General features: G+C 36.8%; 1 protein-coding gene across 2 annotated transcripts in view; it reads right to left on the reverse strand.

The window, feature by feature from the left end:
• Window positions 1-13002, reverse strand: part of FOXG1 (forkhead box G1) — a 112241-nt gene that overhangs the window by 75942 nt on the left and 23297 nt on the right. The window contains exon 5 of one of the 2 annotated variants that reach the window (XM_080396294.1): window positions 1793-8232. The gene's annotated coding sequence lies outside the window, so the exon portion shown is untranslated. Of the gene's footprint in view, window positions 1-501; window positions 8233-13002 lie in introns of those variants that run through there. The other variant, XM_080396300.1, reaches the window with a different exon arrangement.

The raw sequence follows: 13002 nt of genomic DNA on the forward strand, positions 1-13002 counted from the left end.
CTGTACAAGGGAAGGTTCCACTAGGCTTTTAGTATATGAATACTATACACATGCTTTTTAAATACTACTCAGCCTCCTCCCAGCCAAGAACTCCAGTTATCCTCAGTTTGCAAACAGTACTTTCTCGTTTCTCTCTTGATCTCAATCTACTTCCTTATTAACCTGTTTCAGCTTCAAGTTCTGTTTTGTCTCGTCATGTATGGCCAGACTTTGTAAAGTTTTGCAAGCAGCCCAGAATGCCCCAGGTCTGGATAGATTCTCTCCTAGTGATTTCTCTTCAGAATAGAATTAGACAATGTTTATCAAAAAATGTATCCATCCCCCTGTCTTCTCTGGAGCAATGACATATCATTCTATATTGCAACTACAGTAAGTCAGGCTTAGTTTCTTCCATGCTATAGAATACTACAACAGCCAGAAAATGTTCCAAGGTGTTCTGGGTGTGACAAACTGGTGTTGTTGCTGGGGGAACTAACCTTCATTTAAGGTATTTCACTTTTTCTCTGATCACTAATCTAGGATCCTTGCGTATATTGTTGTCTTCAGAGTTTCCAGGGAGTTTCTCCATTAGCAGTGCTCCCATTGCCAGAATTTCAGGCCTTAGATTCATATGAGCGTATATTCTCTTTTGATCCAACATGGATTTTCATCATGATAAATTTATTCCGCTGCAAATTCCAAAATAACACTTGAAATAAGTCAGATAGCATCTGACAGGTAACTACTAGAGGCCAGCTACCTCTTTTAATCACCACTAGATTCAATGGCAACAATATTTGTGTTAACTGCAGTTATTTTAAAGACAGGTTCAGATAACACAAACTAAAAAGTGTTTCCTTGTTAGGTGTGTTAGGCTACTGTGAAATTATTCCTCCTGCCACTATAGAGAAATCTGAAGAAGTAAATAAGTGCCAAGAGGTTTGAACAACACACATCAGAGGCGCTCAGATACTCAAGTAACAATGTGGGAGTTCAGATAGACAGATAGATGGACCTCAAAGAATCTTGTATTGATGTGGTGGTATTCATGAACTAAAAGAGCAGCCCCCACACAGCCTGAAGTGAGTCAGGCTGATTATAAAATGCAAGGGATGCAGCCTCCCACATCTGACTACAAATTCCCATTCGTTCTGCTAAAAAAAATTCTTCATTTGCTCAATCTACAGATCGTTAAGCACTTCTGTGGCCAGTGTGAGCCATAATAAAGCATCCTCAAGCCTTTAGACAATCCTGCTTACTGGATTAGGTAGGAAAAGAATTTTTTTCAGCCATCACAGTGGGAATTAATTTTAAAAGAAAGACATGAATCAATTTGTCTAAGTAGCAGAAGCAAACTATAGAGACAGAGAGACTCTATGAGGAAAACTGCAAAGAATTGGTCACATAGAAAACCCAGGAGGAGGAATGTTTTGGGAACACTTGGTTGGAGAAAGGCAAAAAGCTACTCAGATCTGGAGGGAACACAAAAGAAAAACTTGGGGTGCTCTGGTTCATGAACTGAGTGGAAATATCATTTACATGAATGGCTTCCCTATATGTTTTGTCAGGTTGCCATTAGAATTTTTCAGTAACCGTTCTTCAAACTGGAAAAAATTAACGTATTTCAAGGCATATTAAATCCAGACTGAACAGCAAGATTAAATCACGCTGCACTTCAAGGAATGATGTTTGAGAGCAAAAGTACTTTATTCCCTCCAACTCACACTGCTAAGAAAGTGAAAGAACATCACAAGCATGATGCCAGAATACGTTAAGTACTAGTAAGGCAAAAACAAAATAATCTTTTGCTTACCTTCCATCCCCTATGTCCAGTCCAATGACTCCTGAGTTGGATCCTTTTAAAACAGGGGTCAAGAAATCACAGTCAGCTCCACAACTTCCACTGCCACATGCACTCCTCCCTCATAGAGGCTCTTGCTGCTTCACTCATAGCCAGTCTCACCTATATGCATGCAGGGACTGTGATTTGGAGAAAACGTACTGTAAAAGGCAGTGCAGGATTAAAGGCTGTATGGTATTAAAGGCAGCAATGGCTGAAAAAGTAACCAGCAAAACTGAGATATGCACTTCTGTAGTTCTTAGTCAAATCTTATTTCAGATTCTGTTTTGTCTCATTTCCATTTAATTATGATTTTGGATTGTATCTCTCTAAATCTGTACTTCATTATTACCACAGCATATCTGGGCTTTTTTGAATGGCACTAATTGGCATCCTTGCTGGCAGTCTCAACAAAGAGGCCAAAGACTGAATGTGCATGGAGAACGAATTGTCACCTTCTTTGAAACTGTCCTTAAACTGGACAGAGACATGCTGGAGAAACAGGGTTTGTGATCGCTGTTGGTGCCAAGCCCACTCCCTGGAGGCAGGCTGGGGATGTTGCTGTGGATGGACCTCTTCCCACCAGCAGCCCATCAGCCAAACTCCACCCCAAGGTCCTGGCACACAGCAGTTTGCAGGACTGGAGTGCAGAGGCACCGTGGACTTCACCCTCTGAGGGCTGTTAATCTTGTTATTTTTAAAAGTGGTGAAACTCAAACATACGATTAAAATATAAATGTCCAAATACCTGCTACTTTCAGTTTCTGCTGCAGTATAAATTGGATGAAGTCCCATTCATATTGAAATGTAAATGCAAAACATAATTCTAAAAGGTAAAAAAAAAAAAAAATGGCCAGCTTGGAAAAAGATAACGTTTTTCATCTGTGTAGAAGATAATGATACAATATTCAAGTTTTCCACTCTAAAGGTAATATTTTTTGTCTAAGTCAACATACTTTACCATTTTTAAACTTTTCTCATCATATTTTTGACAGCAGGTTTTCCAATTTTGACAGCTTTTAAAAAGTAATTTTAACAGACGAGTGATTTCTCCTCTCAGCAAAGTCAGATTATGTGAAATGTCAATGTAAAAACTATATACTGTGACACATAATCATTTTTCATTGAATTTACTTATTAATTTTACTTGCTATTGCTAATAGAATGTAAGTGCTTAGCTAATTGTATTGCTTATTTAAATTTTTTAAAGGAATGTATTTTAAAATTGCATTTTTTCTGACTACAAAATTTCTCAGAGGCAGCTATAATTTGTCACCCTTCCAATTTATTTAAAGAAGAAGAATTACTATCACAATTGATATTCCCAGCTGAGCGGCCAAAGAATGAATCAGCAGGGAGAGGTTAAACCAGCCTTTCATCCATAAGGGTGGGCTCTTTGATTTAAGGGCTGGAGCATATCTGCAGAATTTTACTAGAAAGTGTTTCTAGACATGGTGCAGGTACTCCATAGGGAAGTTGCAGGCTTTTGTTACCTACTGTCAGTTGGGCATCTTCAGTAAGGGTGAACTCAGCAAAGAGTGGGGGGAAAATCAGGAGGGAAATGGACAGCTCGAAGGTTTCACTTCTAAACCAAACTCAGGTCAAGCGAGGCATAAATGAGTTGGACCAGCTGCTACTTCTAAAGGAACACAGTAGTTCTAAACCTAAGTTTTCCATTTCTGTGCAGTGAGATTTATTTGTAATTTTGTGCACCAGAAATCCAAAAGGATTATCTATTTCTACTCCATAAGTCTAAATGGGGAGGGGGAACCAAACACCTCACGCTCTCAAGATCAGTACTATAAGTAGAGCATATCTTTACTGTCAGGGTGTAAGCCCAAAGTCATGGATTCGCTGCAGTTTCATGCACCCATAGCGAAGACTGGAATGCAACCCCAGCATAAAGCTCTTTCATTACTTGTCTCACTTGATCCAGGAAAATACTTTAGTGCCTGAAAGTACCCAGATAGGAGAAAATTAAGAAGAAATAAAGATTTTTCCTCTTTATTAGCCCTTAAACTATCAAATAATCTTACGAAGTAAGGAGTATGTCTCATAGGAGGAAAAATACTCAGTGTCAGTCCCTGTATTTAAAGTATTTCTATATCAGCTCAACTTAAGTGTCATTACAATCTATTTTGTATTCCATTTTGATCCATCCACTTCATATGTCGCTGAGCCAAAAGTGTGCTTGTGTTTGAAACCGCTGACAAACTTACCATGATGTAGGCTGCTCCTTCACAGCATTAACGTAAAACAGTTCTAAATTGAGCAATGTTCAATTATCCCTGAAAGTACAGATGACTTAGTTCTTCGTTAACTTAATTGTTTTCCAGTAAAAGTGAAATGTGCTGTATGCAAATTAAATAATACCAAGTGTCAGCACTTAAAAGAAACGCTCATTTAGCTTCAGTATAGTTTTTCTGTTGCAAATTTTGTTCATTTATTTTATAAGAAATTATGTTTGTCTTAATTTGTTCCAAGTACAATAGGATTGTGGGACACAGTGCCTGCTGGCAAAGTTGGAATTGCTGTCTGCAGGAAATGTCAAACTAATAATAAATGGTGGTAAAATATTTATGTTATAGTTTACTGGGAAAATGAATGCTGTTTTCTATTTCATTCCTTCTTGAGACAGTACACAATAACATAGCTGTTTTCAAAATAAGTGGATAGGATTCTAAATGCTGTGGTGGCTTATCTTGCAACCATCAGCTGGGGAAAAAAAAAAGAATTTATAAAAATAGAGCCTTTTACTAGCTCAAATTTAAGAAATTTTAACTGGGAGTATGTAGCACAGTAATTAGCAGCATCTCACATTCAATGTCATTGGACACTAGTCTGATAGATCAAACGCTCGTGTATGTGGCCTACTTACTTAGTTGCTCACTCATAATTTTCAATAACAGCGCTGTTCTCATAAGGGAGGGGTGGTCCAGAGCCACTAGAGCACTCTGCAGGATAGTGATGTTCAAGTACAACACTGTGTTTATGTACTCCCCAAAGTGTATCAAAGCTCAGATCCACAGAAATAAAAGAAAAGTCAAACAAAACAAGCATTAGACTGCGTAAAATAAGGTATGGACAAGGCAAACAGGTGAGGCATTGTTTAGGTGGCTAAGGTAGATCAATATCTGTGCTTGCAAGCCAGGAATTCTGCCTGCTTTCCTCTGGCACTATGCAGATCATCTTACGGCTTGCAGACAGACTGTCGCCTGAACCCCACTGACAGACAACCTATTTCACCCTTGCAAAAATCATACCCATCTTCATTCTTGCGGCTCACAAGGGAAAAATAAAAGCCCTCATGCCCATGCAAAGTCACGCTGAAGCATAGGCACAAAACAACCTCACAGCTAACTTTTTTTTTTATTTTATGATGCTAATTACATGATGAAAGCAGTTAAGTTTTCTATTTCTTCAGTTACCAACGCCAAGTCCGTGCACCTTGCCTAGGCTGACTTATCAAAGCACACTGCAGTAGTCTTTCAGGGTTTGAAAAAGATTCATATGACAGGTTGATACTGTTCCCTCCTTTCTCTTTGAATGATCTGTTTTATTATCTGAGATGGTTTGTGATTTGAGACAGGGAGGCATCAAGAAGCTCTGACTGCACATCCCGATAACAAAGATCGGCTAAAGCCCTTTCCCCTTCAAAAATATGTTATAATTTCAACCTTAAACTAACATATGGTCAGTTAAAGAACTACTGGACTCCTTCAATAAAAACTTGGACCACCAGACAGATAACCTGGACCACAATTACCAGAAGCAGAACCAGGATTTTGTAGGAAACCATGAAGTACTTCATCTCCAGCACCAGAACTTCCTATGGGGAGGGAATCCCCTATGGGAGAGGGGATAAGCTTCAAATCATGCCAGTTTCAGTACAGGAGAGACCATTCCTACAGCCTGTGTCTTTTAGGGCTTAGACAAACAGTGTCACAATTTGAGGTTCGGGAAGGAAGTGAAAATAAGACAAACTTTTTTAGACCCATTGTTCTTGCTTTTATTAAAGATGTTAGTACAGCTACTACATTCTGTTCACTTTTTAAATTGAAAATCTCACACTTTTTCTCTCATCTCTGAACTAATTAGCTATTAAAATAGAGTTACAATTTTGAAATAATGTCTATTTCCCTATTTTAAGGAGGTAAAATGTTCAACTTTAATCTCCAGAGTCTAAAAGGTCACCTTTGTAGACTGATGTATATCATATCTCCAAGTAATGAGAACAAGTGTGCTTTTCCTCAGTGCAACAACCTTAGTTACTCTTATATTGCAACCATTTTCCTGCCTTACCTTTCTTTATGGTAGAGGAAATGTAATTTACTTGTCAGATTGAAATGTTTGATATAAATCTTTAGCCTTTCTTTCAAACAAGTATTTCTGAAACATTATATTATAAACAACTGGCATGTTTAATTAAACAACTGCTTTATTTTCAGCAGAAGAAGAAGGTATGATTATATTAATTGAATAGTAGGACCTGTGACCAAATTTAAAGAAAACATTTTCAGCTCAACAAGGAGGTATGATTATCTTAATTTCAAAGCAAGACACGTGACTAGAATTGAAACAAAATATTTAAGTCTCTGTCTTTACAATGACTAAAAAATATTTTCATTGTAAAAAAAGTGAATAAATGCAATTTACAAAGTGTACCTTCACATGATAATTCTAGCTTCAAATCACAAGCTGGCTAACAAATTCAAATCAGTTAAATAAAAGTCCTAGACCAATTTATTTCTATGATGAAAAGTGTTCTAACTGTTTTAGAATGTTTGCTGGTACTTTTGAAATAAAATACTGTTTCTACAAATGCATGATAGCAAATCTCCATAAGTTATTTTTGTAGCAAGACAGGGAACCAATGCTTATGCTCACATGGCTTGCTTACATAAGAAGGCCATTTAATATAAGTGATTTCACCAGTGTGAGTAAAAGAGCAAAATTTCACCTACATTGAATAACAAACATTATTTTTAAAATATCAGTAATATCAATTTTGTTGCTGGGTTTTATCCTCTTGTCTTGAAAACAGTTTCTGTCATTTCCCACATGTATGTCATGAATAAATTTAAATGACCATGATTTCCTATGAAGAGGAAAATGTTGCAAGGTGTTAACAAGAAAAGGGATGAGACACAAAAGAATATTTTTTTACAGAAAATCTTCTTTTGCTTGTTTGAAATAAAGAAAAGCAAGATGTGCATAATTTAAATGCTTATGACCAAATAAAATTATCAATTAAAAAGGAAAAGCTGTTGAAGGAGACATGCATTGAGTTACAATCCTAATTACCCATGTTTAAATATGTTTATTTAGGTAAACAGGTGAAATATTTTTGATCCAGATGTGACAATTTCCATGCTGTCATTTACCTTGCAGAGATCATACAATTTTTGCTTTTATCACATTCCCCCGAGTACTTTCATGTTTTCGTTAAAAAGCGGTAGTTGAGAAAACATGTCAGATGCTAAGCACAAAATCCACAATGCAGCAACATGGAAAAAATGTAACAACTGTTTTGGAATAAATGTCTTTAAGTCAACCTACATACAATCTTAAATCACTTGCCAATGAATATTAATTAGCTTTAAAGTTACACCATGACACAACTTCAAGTGCTAAAGAAAACACTTGCTGATATAGATGGTGTATGACCAAAGAACAAAAATTAACAGATACAGTTTTTGACAAATAACTACAGGTGAAGTTGTATTGGTATTGGGGATGGTTACTTCAACGCGAGCTAGAAATTAAGCCAAGGCTAAGTAATGCCCACAGGCAAGTTGTGAGCATTAAAGGTGTGAGTTTTTTCTTAACTGGCTTAAACTGAAGTTTATACTGAAGTGCACAAATGTCACTACCTGAGACTCGAGTGTTTCTCTTATAAAAAAACTTCATGTTTTGCTCCTGCTGTAGCTAATGAGACTCCTCGGGGATTTGAGTGTATTATACTAGTGTATTGTATTATTTTCCAACATATCTAACAGTTTTGTAGGATGCTCATTAAGAGTATTTCCACTCACAATTAACTTGAACATGAGCGTTGTTTAAGTAACCTTAAAAAGATCAGTAAGTGTCAAAAGTGTTACGTAATGATTTTGTATAGCAATGTTGTTTTGTCACATCTGGACAGTAGACTAGTTCCCTCTAATTTATTTACCTTTATACGAGCAAGTACAATATAAAAGGACAAGTCTTCTCATCTTCTCACGCAGAAATTGCTTAGATGTCAGTGGAATTATTCATGGAGGAAGTTAATGAAGTTTAGCACAAGATTTTGAATTGTTAATTTACTTGAAGGGAAAATGTATATGGGTTAACAAAGATGAATTTTTCATTTTCCTGATAATAGGAGATTTCCTTAGAGTCTTCCATGACATATCTCATCAAGATTCATCATTCTGCAAAGGAAATAAAGAAATCAAAAGCAAGCATTCACATTTACTAATATATCCTGTGAAGCCTGTTGAAGAGAAAGGAGAGCAGCCTTTATTGTTGTTTCTGTACAAGGCTGAGCAGACAGTCCACACTAAACAGAAAAATGAAAACAACTGGTTTGCAGGAAATGAAAGAGACAACAAAACTAACAGCCAAACTCTTCACGGTAACCTTCTAATATTTCTCTGCAATACATCTTTCTAGTTAGAAAGTCCTTCTACTGCACCTGTAAAATGCTTCGCTGATTCAAGCTACACATTAAACTAATGACTCTGCTCCTGCTGCTATCATTTCAGCCCTTTACTTCATCCCTCCTCTTTGGTTCAGCCCTTCCCTCCCTCTCAGTGTGTATCCTCAGCTGAATTTTGCAGTTGTTCCTGAATCGAGCTCTACCTCCTCTTTTGAGAAAGGAAACCACTTCTATTAACACCTGTGATCCCCAGCCTACATGCGGTGTTGACAAGAAAAGAAAAGTCAGCCACTGGCCTCTGCCCTTCTGTTTAAACTGTGATACTGAAAACCACTGATCTTCATGGGGCAATATGAATTCACTTTGGTCATTCCTTCAATTCAAGAAATTGTGGCTGCTCTTTCTACCTTTTGAAGAAGTTTAATAGCAATTTAATCTGCTTTTTGCTGCAAACTGTGTCCCGTTTTTCCCCTGATGGTCAAAGTGACTAATCCTCTCATTTTGTACTGAAGTGAACCTTAAGTAGCGCACATTCCCTTTTACACACCATGTATCTTGGATAATTGGATGGCCTCCAGTCTCCTGTCCCTGAGCTCCATAATTTGGCAAGGTAAATAAGAATGGCTGATACTGAGCTGATCTTCCATACTACGCATGTGTCCACCACAGGAGTTTCCTCAGAGTTTTAGGACACCACCAGCAAATTTTACTCTTTTTCTAACCTACTTTCTCAGTCTGACTTATAAGAGTTTCAGGGAAGTCACCATATCTTCTTGTCATTTTATATTGCCTAAGCCAACATCCATGCTCATCAGTAGTATCCAAGGAATCTTATAAGCAGCAGCAGTACAATGCAAAGAAAATGGTATATTTTCTATTTCTCTGTTGCACCTCAAAGGACTGCTCTCATCCTGCACTCAACCAACAAAGCCACTTTTGGTTTTCATTCTTGTCCCTCTTTCTCCCTGCAAATCAATAGTTGCTTAATCCTAGGAATCCTCTTGCCTTGCCTTTTTCTCCCCACCACCACAGTTAGAAACACGTTAGTATCTCCATTGTCTTTCATTGCACTGATTATTACCTAATTTGTCCAGATTCCTATTCCGTCTTTTTCACCATCTGTTGGTAAAGTTTGCTCTCCTTGCATTCCTTCAGTCTGACTTTCCATGTAAGATTAGTTTCTTTGAGACTTTTCCTAATAATACCCTACCTGTAACTACAACCCCATACCATGACTCTCGGGTCACATTCCTTGCTGGATCTGTTACGTCACATTTTTTTGACACTGCTGCTTCTGCCTACAACTTGGTATCTGTCCCATGGTGCCAGCATCCTTTTTGGACCCATTTTTCAAAGATTGCCTTGCCAGCTTCACAAGCATATACCCTCATTGCTTATCCTTTGCAAATATCCTTGAAAAAGACCCCACTATTAGGCTTTTGGCTACTTTTTTTGCCACTTTTATGGCTTTTGTCTTGCCCAGCTACTTAAACCCAAGCAACCTTGGGACAATAAACCAAAACATGTGGCTTCAAGGTAGAAGCCAGATGTTAGTTTACATCTGAGCAAATGTGCTTTCCAAGAAACATGATAAATTCTGTGTCTGATGCAACTTTAAAATCTAATAACTTTTTTTCTATTAAAATACCTGTAGATAATGTTGATACTTAATGTTCATGGACATCACTTTTGGTAGTCTGCAACACTCACAAATGTAAATAAGCTGTCCTTCAAACCCCTGTGCTGATTCATCCTGTATCTGAAGAACAAGCAGGCAAATGAGCTTAAAAATGTAGAATAAATTCTTAACTCTCCTAAATACAGGATAACTGCAGAGTCAGATCTGTGGAGAAACATTAGAACTTTAGCTTTGATTCAGTGGTCAGTTTTCTGCTTGAGTTCTAATGTTTTATGCTATCCCTTAGAAATCTTGGTTTCTAAAAGAAAATAAGATCATTCTGAAACTACAACAATTGAATATGAGGAAGTGTCATTAACTTAAGAGTCCATTCATATTAGTAGAACATGCTCTCCTAAAGGCAGGGTTTGGTTTTGATCTCTAATTGCAAAGAAGGGAAGGTGTTCTCTACTGGAATTATAAGGTTTTCTTGCTATGGGTCAGCATTATCCTTTATTTTGCACAGACTTCTAGTGCCAAAAAAATGGCTTATTTTAGAAAGACACTGGATTTCCCAATAATTTCTTATTCCTGCATTAGCCATTTTCTGTATCCCACATTTGCAACTAAGCAAATGGAAAACTAACTGAAAACATTCTGCATTGATGTCTGAAGATAATGATGTGTATAGCAATCCTGTGGCCATTAAACAATCCTACTGGCCATATTGCAATCTGGTCAATGGTAGAAGCTAAGCCCTGTCAAACAATAACTGGAGCAGGGCTAAAAGAAAAAATGCACTATTTTCCATCTTTTTGAAACAGAGAGCTAACTCTAGGCTTAGCTATATGAAGAAGAACAAAAAGAAAAAAAAAAAAAAAAAGCAGTAACTGATAGCTAAAGAAAGGAAAGCATCAATGAGGACTGTGAAGGAATTCCACCCTTCTTAGTAAACATAAACAACATTTAACCATAATACCGTGAATCAATAGCAGAGACTGCATGGATAAGAGAGTACACTGGAAACCTTCACATCTTGCCATTTCCCATGGAGTCCAAACCTTTCTTACTGCAACGGAAGACATTTGTCTTCCAACAGCTTTGGTTGTTGGGTAGCAAGCTGTTGGCATTAGTCAGGTCTATTCAAATGATTTGGTCTGAAGAATCTCTAGAAAAAATATCATGTAAATATTAGTTCAAATTTGAATATGAATATCAGTTTGACTGCATTTGTAACCAGTTATACTTTATTTGACTTTTTTTTTCTCATCTAAATATGTCTTTCCATGGAAGCCAAAATGTTTCATAAAGATATGTCAGTTTTAATGAAGTTTTCAATGGGAATGTTCTAAATATTCTGGCTTGTCTATTTAGTCATTTCCTAATGAAAGAGTGAAACAAAGAAAGGGTTGGAAAGAGAAATACACACACAAAAAAAAATCTGTCTTTTTTTGGCCCCAAAACAGATATATGCAATTTTATGACAAAAAAATGTTCAAGAGTTTTGTTTTATTTCCAGTGTGGGACAAAAAGACATCTCGAACCATACATGTTTTCACAGACTGGGAAACAACGTGTTGCCCTTAGGTTATCTCTAGGTGTGATATTTTGTGTTTGCTTCCTGCAAACAATACAGTAGGTCTGTAACAAGGAATACTTATGAAAATATTTTTCAGTTTGAATTCTTTAGTAGTAACAAAGGCAAATTCCAACTGACTGTAATTTTTATATCTACAATTTTTTACATATGTTGTCTTGACCTATATAAATCAGCTCTTTAGAGAAAAGAAGCAGTACTTATTAACATAACAAACCAGTACCGTATACACAGATGATACTGAGGATTATGCTCAATTACATTTCAAATAATGTGTCAGTTATATTGACTGTATGTATATGAGGTATCAGTTATATTGCATGCAAATATATTTTAATTTCACTTTTATACTGGCTTCTACAAATGTCTTTGATGTAAGTAGTAAAAAAATCAAGGTTGGCTTTTCCATTGTTGGATAAGAAGATGCAACTGAAAAGATCCAGAAGGCTGCCTCTTTAAACACAGTTAGTCATTAAATAGATGCAAGGCTGGTATGAATTTGCCTTGGTCAGCCCCAGTTCCCTGAAATTCAGGAAATTATGGCACCTCTTCCTGCCTCTAAGGAACTGCAGTGGGAACAGGTGTTTGCTGCAAACTGTGTCCATGGTTCTTCACAGTGGTCAGAGACAGTAAAGGTCCTAGGAACCTATGCACTCTGCCAAGGGTATGTCAAAAACCACTTCCCAAAAATTTAAGATTGACTTGATTTAGGATTTATACTAGTAGGTCAAAAGCTAGAATTAAGATGTGTCGGAGGTTGAGAACAAATGTCACAGGTTCCTGTAGTAGTAATTGTAATATGTTAAATAAAACTCCCAGATAATCCATGGAATACAAGCATATTCCTCATTACAAAAGGAAACAAACTTTTCAGTGGTCTCCCTAGTCAAATCTGGGGGAAAACAATTTTCTCAGTTGAAATTTGGCAACTGGTTTTAACTCAAAACCATGATCATGACATGTTGCAACTTTTGAAAAAGAATCAATACAGCATGCTTTTATGTCGTTACTCAGATTTTCAGTTGAGGTAAGCTAGCATACTGTAGACCTATCCATCCTGAAAATGAGAGCACAAACAGATTCACATAGCTTACTGAATTAACTAATACAATTTAAATTGCAAATTGCCAAAATTCACAACAAACAGGGGGGGTCTATAGATTGAGGATTACCCACTGAACTGATTTACAAATAATTTTAAAGAGTAAAAATAGTAGAGAATTTTGTAGCCTGTTTGCAGACAATTGGAGAACAGGGGAAAAAAAGCAACATTTGGCACATCGATTATTAATTCTACATTGATCAGTTCACTTTAGCTGATACTATAG

Source organism: Falco punctatus (genome assembly GCF_963210335.1).
Source record: "Falco punctatus genome assembly, chromosome: 7".
Classification (NCBI taxonomy): domain Eukaryota; kingdom Metazoa; phylum Chordata; class Aves; order Falconiformes; family Falconidae; genus Falco; species Falco punctatus.